This window comes from Bos taurus, chromosome 5, assembly GCF_002263795.3.
Source record: "Bos taurus isolate L1 Dominette 01449 registration number 42190680 breed Hereford chromosome 5, ARS-UCD2.0, whole genome shotgun sequence".
Taxonomy (NCBI): domain Eukaryota; kingdom Metazoa; phylum Chordata; class Mammalia; order Artiodactyla; family Bovidae; genus Bos; species Bos taurus.
In genome coordinates this window covers 33805171-33813980 of record NC_037332.1, presented here as the reverse complement: position 1 = coordinate 33813980, position 8810 = coordinate 33805171, and the positions used below count along the sequence as shown (strand labels likewise).

The 8810-nt window shown below is 40.3% G+C and overlaps 1 long non-coding RNA gene across 1 annotated transcript; it reads right to left on the bottom strand.

The window, feature by feature from the left end:
* Window positions 1-705: 705 nt before the first annotated feature.
* Window positions 706-1631, bottom strand: LOC107132478 (uncharacterized). The gene is made up of 2 exons (XR_001500331.3): window positions 1376-1631; window positions 706-878 (listed from the first exon to the last, which is right to left on the bottom strand). It is a non-coding gene; the product is annotated as an uncharacterized lncRNA (long non-coding RNA).
* Between the last annotated feature and the right edge of the window lie 7179 nt (window positions 1632-8810).

Below are 8810 nucleotides of genomic sequence, written 5' to 3'. Positions count from 1 at the left end.
TCTGATGGGCATCTTGGCATGTCAGAGGTTTAAACATTTATTTCATGAGAGTCAAAAGTGAATTAAAAGCTAAGAATGGAGCACAAGTACAGCTTGGATAGTTGAAAGTTGGCATAGGATAATATTAATTTAGGAAATCTAAGTGGGACACATAAGGACAATATACCTTGCCTTTTGTCATTCTGAACTCCTAGAAAACACAAGCTCTGGGGGACCCTTTTAGGTAGAGTTGAAATATTAGTACTGAATTTCATTCTCTTGCCTCTTGATAATCTCATTCATACTCAAAAAGTGTATATGTATATATATTTTGTACTTGAAAGGGTTGGAGTATTTTAATAGCCTTTAACGGAGAAGCCTGGTAGGCTGCAGTCCATGGGGTCGCACAGAGTCGGACACGACTGAAGCGACTTAGCAGCAGCAGCAGCAACAGCAGGGATAGAAATATTTTTCTTTGACATTTCAAAACTAGGAAAGTGATAGTTTGTTAAAGGTTAGTTGCAATGTGGAAGTAGAGACCATATCTATAACACTTTTTTATTCTGTTAACTAAAATCTATTCATCTATCTGCATTTTGTTTATCTTATTTTCTGGTTGTTCATTCCTAGTTTACAGAAATACAACTGATTTAAGTATTTTGATCTTGTTGTGTCCTGCAAGTTTATTGAACTGACTTATTAGCTCTAAAAGTTTTTATTTCTCTGTTTTTTTCTTAATTTTTATTTTACTTTTAACAGGTATATTTCAACAATGAAACATCTAAAAGGTCTATCAGTTTTGTTATCTGGTGCTCAGAATTGTCCCCAAGGCCTTGGTTTAGTCTTGTGGGTGTATGGGCTCATGATTTGTGCCTGATGGACCTCAGAACTCCCAGCATCTGGAGAGAGAGGAAAGCAACAAAACAAAAGTATCACCATGGAAGGAAATAGCACCAAAAATAATGTCAGTAGTGTTCACTGATAGGCGTACACACAAATGTTAACCCTTACAGTATCCTGTTCAGGCAGGTATTATAACCAAGACTTCCCTAGTGGCTCAGATGGTAAAAAATCTGCCTCCAATGCAGGAAACCTGGGTTCGATCCCTGGGTCAGGAAGATCCCCTGGAGAAGGGCATGGCAACCCACTCCAGTATTCTTGCTTGGAGAATCCCATGGACAGAGGAGCCTGGCAGGCTGCAGTCCATGGGGTCACAAAGAGCCAGACACGAACGAGTGACTAACACTTCCACTTATAACCATAGGCAAGGATTAGCCCTTGGATAAGTTAACTAACTCCTCTCAGAATTGCAATTTTTCGTCTCTAAAGAAAGAAGTATTATTACTTCTAACAGTAATTAATACTGCCCTGAATTTCCCCCCCTGAAAATTAGTACCTATTTTATGGTTGCTTGTTACCATCATCATAATCAGTGTTCCATTTTTCAGATGAAGTCACAGCTCAGAGATTCAGGAAGCTGGGAAATAGAAGGCAGGAATCCAACACTGAGGCGCTTGACTCCGGACCTCCTGCTGATTGACGGCCCACCACCATATAGCATTAGGAAAGAGAAGGTTAGGTTAGAGAGAGGAAGGCATGGGACTGAGGCTTAACTTTTGACTGGGAATCTAACTCGCATTTTGGGAAGAGGTGACAGGAACATGGGGGAGAGCAGTTATTTATAGTCGGGGCCTCAGAGACCTCAGATGGCTGCCTCTACTGGCACTCTTTCCTCTGCTGGATTTCTGCCTTCTCCCAGCGGTGTTGCCCTTTCCATGTATCAGTTCCATGTATCAGGGTTGCCCAACTCTAGACAAATGTTTCTTTACTTCATTAACCCAGTTCCCCTTTCTCTGAACTCGCTTCATTTCCTGGAGAACTAAAAGAAGGGAAAGGGACTCAACGACCAGTCAGCTATTTCTCCCTTCTTATGACCTGGGAGACCCTAGACAATTTATGCAGCTTTAAGTGTAGCATCTTTTGGGAAAGACACAACCCGTGATCTTCTTGAGCATTCGTCTGTTAAAATTACCTTCCTGGAACTCTCAGGACCAATAGCCATGCCAAATTGAGTCTGAATGAAGGTGTTATTGATGAGATTTGTAATATTTTTAAAGTTCTTTCGATTGTCCTCACTTCAATATGGCTTGGATTGTCCAAAAGTCATGATTACCAGTGGTATATGGAAAGTAGTTAAGACTAGAATGATCCTGGTGCTATCTCCAACCCAGGACAAGGATACTGAGCCCCTGAGATCATCGGATACATGCTGGTATGTGTTGCTCTTCTGACTAAGAGGTGGAAACATAGCCTTATAAGAATTTCCTCTGGTCTTCTATTTAGTTCCTCTTGTGCTAAAGACTAAGCATTTTTCCTGTGCAACACCCCACCCCTTGCAAAAAGGAGAGATGCTTTTTGAGGTTGAGGATTTTTTTTGTGTGTCATCCAATAAATCTTTATTTTGTACTCTTGTTTATTTAAGTGTTTGTAGAAAAAAATTTTTTGTATGGTATAATCTCCTGGGGGGATTGGCAAACTCATCGAAATTTAATCACTTGTCCCTCGGTGATTCTCCCTTGCCTTAGATTTAGTTGTCGTCAGGCTTGCTTTCCTCTGCTGGAGCAGAGGCTTCTTGTAGGCAGGACAAGGCTTCCTCCTCTTTGCTTATACCTGGAACAGAGCACTACTCAGCAAACATCAGAGGACGTAGAGCTAGTGGATCGCTGCAGACTAATCTGGGCTCAACCTTCTTGCTGACAAAGGAGTGAAAAGGAGAAGGGAACTCATAGCCTTGATTCCACAAGACAGAAATAGTTTCAGCAAGTCAGGCTCTTCAGCTTTGGCAGTCATTAGTTGACACTGGCACAGAATGTGGAGAGGGTCAAAAGGGAGGGGGAAAAAGGGGAGAGGGCAGAAAGATGAAGAAGGACCTGAAGGTGAGAAAGAGAATAGGATAGGGAACATATTATTTCACCCAGTTCCTAATCCCTGTCTTGGCCAGTGTGCTTTGCCATTACTCTGACTGCAAACATCTCCATTTCTTTGTTTATTTTTAAAGCCTAATCAAGAGTGAAAGTGAAAGTGAAGCTGCTCAGTCATGTCCAACTCTTTGTGACCCCATGGACTGCAGCCTGCCAGGCTCCTCTGTCCATGGGATTCTCCAAGCAAGAATACTGGAGTGGGTTGCCATTTCCTTCTCCAGGGGATCTTCCTGACCCAGGGATTGAACCTGGGTCTCCCTCATTGCAGGCAAATGCTTTACTGTCTAAGCCACCAGGGAAGATCGGATTTCAAATCAGAAAGAGGTGGCAGTTGAAACTACTTAGGCGGTGAAACATGTGTCACTGTTTTTCTTCCTTTAGTCAGGTCAAGGGTTCCAGTATTAGCAGGGAGTTGGAGATGGTAAATCAGATTCTCTGATCTCCCAGATTGAGAGTCATGTGTTTTCTTTCTAGAGACTTCTCTGAAGAGAAAGGAAGGTGCAGGAAAAGAGAAGAGGAATAATAATGGGCAATGAGTAAAGTTAAAAGGAAACATTTTTTAAAAAGTGCAATACCGATTGCAGTGGATAGATTTGATTTTGGTTGTAATGGAGAGTACAGGAACATCTTATTCCCAAAGACAAATGCAATTCAGTTGGCTTGTTCTGCATATGCGTGGCAATAGACAGCTTGGATGCATGGCCAGCATTTTCAGAATCAACTCCATCACGGACCTCGGGGATGATGAGCAACGTAGACTTCCCCTCCTGTTCCCAGTGTCTTCCATCTGTGACACTTTCTGTCACTTAGTTTCCAATTTGCTTGAAATTGTTTTATTTACTCTAAATTAGGATGGTGCTTATGTTGCCAGTGATGGTCTCTGTGGCTCCCTCATTACAGAAAATGCTATCAGTGCAGTATTGGAGAATAAAAAGCTAACAGGTGGAAGCTGAGTAAAGCCAGCAGCAGGCACAGATGGCAGTTTAAAAACCTTAACTGTACTCCACTTGGGGCATGCTTTGGGCTCCCATACTCTTGCTAACGTGGCACAAAGCTGCTGTGAGCCAGGCTCTTTTGATCTGTACTCATGGGAGAGGCAACCCTAGAGTTTGATTTTGGGGGTTTGGTTTCAGCATCTGTCTCATCCTCCCATGACATCTGTTACCTACTTTGCTAAGGAGTAGCACAACAGGTACTAAAGATCAGGGACACTGGCCCAAAGTCTCAGCTCAGTAAATGTTTACTGCTTCCTCTTACTGCATTTGTAATCCTGGGGTTATAAAGACGATAACAGCACAGTTCCTCATGGCTTAGCCAAGTGAGACAAAGGCAAAGGCAGCCTGGGCTGAGGGTGAGATGCTGCCTATGCTTCATAATATTTGTGGAAGAAATGGATCGAGTGCTAGCTTTCTTGTATCAACAACGCATTTTGGCAAGACAGTTGGAGGAGGAAAGCCCAGAGGGTGAGTAGGAAGAAGGGGGAAATCTGGTGATGGTGCTCTGCCACAGTTATGGGAGAGTGAGGGGAACTTGTTCTATAGAAAACTTTCAGACTGACAGAAAAGTTAGAAAAATAGTGTGAAAAAAATACCTTTTACTATAGGCGTTAACCTTTAACAATGGCTAACATTTAGTTATATTTATTTGCGCTGTGTGCAATAGCTTTGAACTATAAAGTAAGTTGCAGGCAGATTTCACCCCTCGGTTGTTTAATAGGCATGATCACACCCTTAAAATAAATAATAATCCCATAATGGCATCTAATATAGAATCCATATTCAAATTTCTCTAGTGTCCCAAATATCTTTTATAGATTTCTTTTCTTCCCCAAATCATAATTTGATCAAAGTTCACACATTGTATTTAGTTGTGTGTGTCTTATTGTCTTTAGATTTATATTTTGCTTTGCTGTGTTCCATGATATGGAATTTTTGAAGAATGTAGGCTGATTATATTGGAGAATATTCCTTATGTTGAATGTATCTGAGTATATCTTCATGAATAGATTCAGGTTGAACATTTTGCGGCAAGAATCTCACAGATAGGTGTTGATGTAATGTAACAGCTTTAAACTGAGAGTTCAGAGATTTCATGGGTTTATGTATATGTATGTATCTGTTTTCCACTGGGGGAGGTTTTTAGTTTTATCAAACTTTTAAAGATTCTGTGAGCTCCAAAAGTGAAGAACTGGGGAAGAGGAAGAGGAAGTCATTATTAGCGGGAGGTTAATCGGTCTTCAGTTCACAGCTATTAATAAATCTTAAACCATTAGATGTTTTGTACATTTTTAAACAGTATTTTCACTTGTATTTTTAAAGGAATGTGATATACGGTAAAACATTTGAATAATACCAAAATATTACAAAGTGAAACGTGTCCTTCCGATTCCAGTTCTTCAAGTGCCCTGTCCTTCCTGGCAAAGGTAAACTGTATTCCCAGTTTCCTGAGTGTCCCTTCAGATAGTCTATGAATAGGTAAGTATGTATGTGGATATGTGAAGAGCTTCCCAGGTAGCACAGTGGCAAGAGATGGGGGTCTCCCTAGGTCAGAATATCCCTTAGAGAAGGAAATGGCAACCCCCTCCACTGTTCTTGCCTGTAAAATTCCATGGACAGAGAAACCTGCCGGGCTACAGTCCACAGTGTCACAAAGAGTTGGACACAACTGAGCGACTAAGCACACACCTATGTACTTTTATTTATTTTACACAAGTGGAAGAATTTTGCAGAGGAAGTGTACCATAAGTGAATATGACTTAAATCTACTCTATATATCTGAAGTGAAAAATAGAGTTCCCTACATGTACTTGGCAAAAAAACAACAACAATAACACCAAAATAAAAGCAATTAAAGCAGGAGAAATTCATGCTGGTGATCGCACCTGCCATTCGACTCAATGACTGAGCAGGAGGTGGACGCAGCAACCCCTGTTCCTTGAACTGGACTCATATTCAGCATATGCACAGCCCTGCACCCAGAATGAGACTGGCTTCTTATTGTACCATGGTAAGAAAACTTAACACGAGATCTGCCCTTTTAACAGAGGGCAATACAGTATTTTAACAGTATAATATATTAATACAGTATTTTAAAGTGGGCAATACAGTATTGTTAACTCTAGGCACAGTATTGTAAAGCAGATGTCCAGAACTTAGTCAGCATGCATATACATCATGAAACTGTATACCTGGTGATTAGCAACGCCTCCTTTCCCCTTCCACCATCCCCTGGAACTTCCATTCTAATCTGAGTCTGACTATTTTAGATACCTCATAGGAATGAAATCATGCATTATTTGTCCCTTTGGGATTGGCTTAATTCTTTTAGTGCAATGCCCTCAGGTTTCATCCATGTTGCTGCATGTTGTAAGATCTCCTCTTTTATGGCTGAAGAAAGTTGGGCTTTTTTTTTTTTTTTTCGTTTTCTGAATATTCCCCAAGTCTAGTTTGTTATTTTTATTTTGATAGATCTAACACTCCAAATCTAATGCAATCAGAGAGTAAAAATAAGCTATTCAGAAGCACAGTCAAACATCAACACCAATTTCAAATTCCTATCATAGGAATTTAAAATACAAAGAGAAAGGGAGCATTACAAATAAACAGCTCCAAAAAAGCAATCCGCATCTTTTCACCTGTTAGCCATCAGTATGCTGTCTTGAGGAAAATATCGGTTCAAGTCTTCTGGCTATCTTTCAATAGGATTGTTTGATTTTTTGCTATTGAGTTGTATGAGTTCCTTACATATTTTGGATATTAACCTTTATCAGATGGTTTGCAAATACTTTTTTCCCATTCCATAAGTTGCCTTTTCATTTCGCTGGTTGCTTCTTTTGCCCACTAGGGCTTCCCAGGTGGCTCAGATGGGTAAGTGTCTGCCTGCAATGTGGGAGACCTGGGTTCGATCCCTGGGTTGGGAAGATCCCCTGGAGAAGGAAATGGCAACCCACTCCAGTACTCTTGCCTGGAAAATTCTATGGATGGAGGAGCCTGGTAGGCTAGAGTCCATGGGGCTGTATAGAGTTGAACATGACTGAGTGACTTCACTTTCTTCTTTTGCTATTTAGGAACTTTTCAGTTTGATGTAGTCCCACTTTTGATTTTTGCTTTTGTCCTTCACTTTTGCTGTGATATTCAAGAGAGGCTGACTTTTAGGACTGTATCTATTACACAACATGACCTGTAAATGATAGTTAGCTTCATCTGATGTGCAACTGAAGAACTAGCAATGCCTTTCAATGCCATAGGAAACACCGGCTCTGTGCAGGATTTATCGAGAGGTTTTGTAAGCTTCCAAACTGGCTTTGCTCCACGGGGGTCTTTGAGGAACTTTTCAGCCTTATTCATTGACTTGAGAGCCCATGTAAAGTAGGCTTCCCTGCTCCTCCTGGGAAGAACTTTTTTTAAAAGCTCTGTGCTTTTAAAAAAGGTAACAGGATATCTTGGTTGTTCCACACCAGCATATAGAGATCTATTTTATTTTTTTAAATAGTTACATAGTGTTCCATTACATAAATATATCAAAGTTTGTCCAAAACCAGTCCTCTATTGATAAATACTTAGATTGTTTTCAGACTTTTGCTACTACTATTATAATGCTGCAAAGAATAATGTATCCTTTTATAATAATACATTTTGTGGGGCTCTCCTAACCAAGTGAGAGCACCACAACATCAATAGAGGACTGGTTTTGAGCAAACTCTGATATATTTATGTAATGGAACAGTCTAACTATTTAAAAGAATAAAATAGATTTCTACTCATGACCAAGTGCGGAGAAGGCAATGGCAACCCACTCCAGTATCTTGCCTGGAAAATCCCATGGATGGAGGAGCCTGGTAGACTTCAGTCCATGGGGTCGCTAGGAGTCGGACACGACTGAGCGACCTCACTTTCACTTTTCACTTTGATGCACTGGAGAAGGAAATGGCAACCCATTCCAGTGTTCTTGCCTGGAGAATCCCAGAAACGGGGGAGCCTGGTGGGCTGCTGTTGATGGGGTCGCAGAGTCGGATAGCAGCAGCAGCAGCATGACCAAGTGACCATTGGAGAATGATTAGAATACTTTTGTTATATTTATCGAAAATAAGGACACTCTTTTCTGGTTACTTTTGGCCTGAATTCTTATGATTTTGACTTTTCAAATTGACTTTAAAAGATATCCATTACCTTTAAAAAAATCCCAATTACCAGTTTTAAAATCCACTTAATGACATTAGGATTCTAAAAGATAGCATGGACAGAAAAAAGATAGATAGAAGATACATAGAAGCTGGCCAAGCTTCTCTGTCTATGGAGTTCTCCAGGCAAGAATATTGGTGTGGGTAGCTTTCCCTTCTCATGGGGATCTTCCTCACACCACCCAGGGATCGAACTCCAAACTCTGGATTCTTTACTGTTTGAGCCACCAGGGAAGCCATATTTCTAGTAGTGTTTATTCAACAAATATTTCTTGAGTGCCTCTATGTACCAGGGTTAATGTTAAGGGTTTGAGATTATATGTCTCCTAGTATCATTGGTATTCTGCTGAAATGTAAGATTCAGAAGTACTTATTTAATAATTGCTCATTTATTCCATTAAATTTATAAAAAGACATTTGTATACTGCTGACGTAGAAAGGAGGGGAAAAGCAACATATTTGTATTGAAAACTGTATTTTAACCTATTTCCAAAGCAGCAGCTATGGAAACTGGTTCCTTTCTTACCTTTAATTTCTTTCCTATTTAGAAAATACCTATGCTGAGTATTATGGCTTAATGTTATATGGTTTTGGAATATTTGAGTGTCCTAGATTCTAGGATGAAGTTTTCAAAATATTGTTGTTGTTTAGTTGCTAAGTCGTGCACAGCT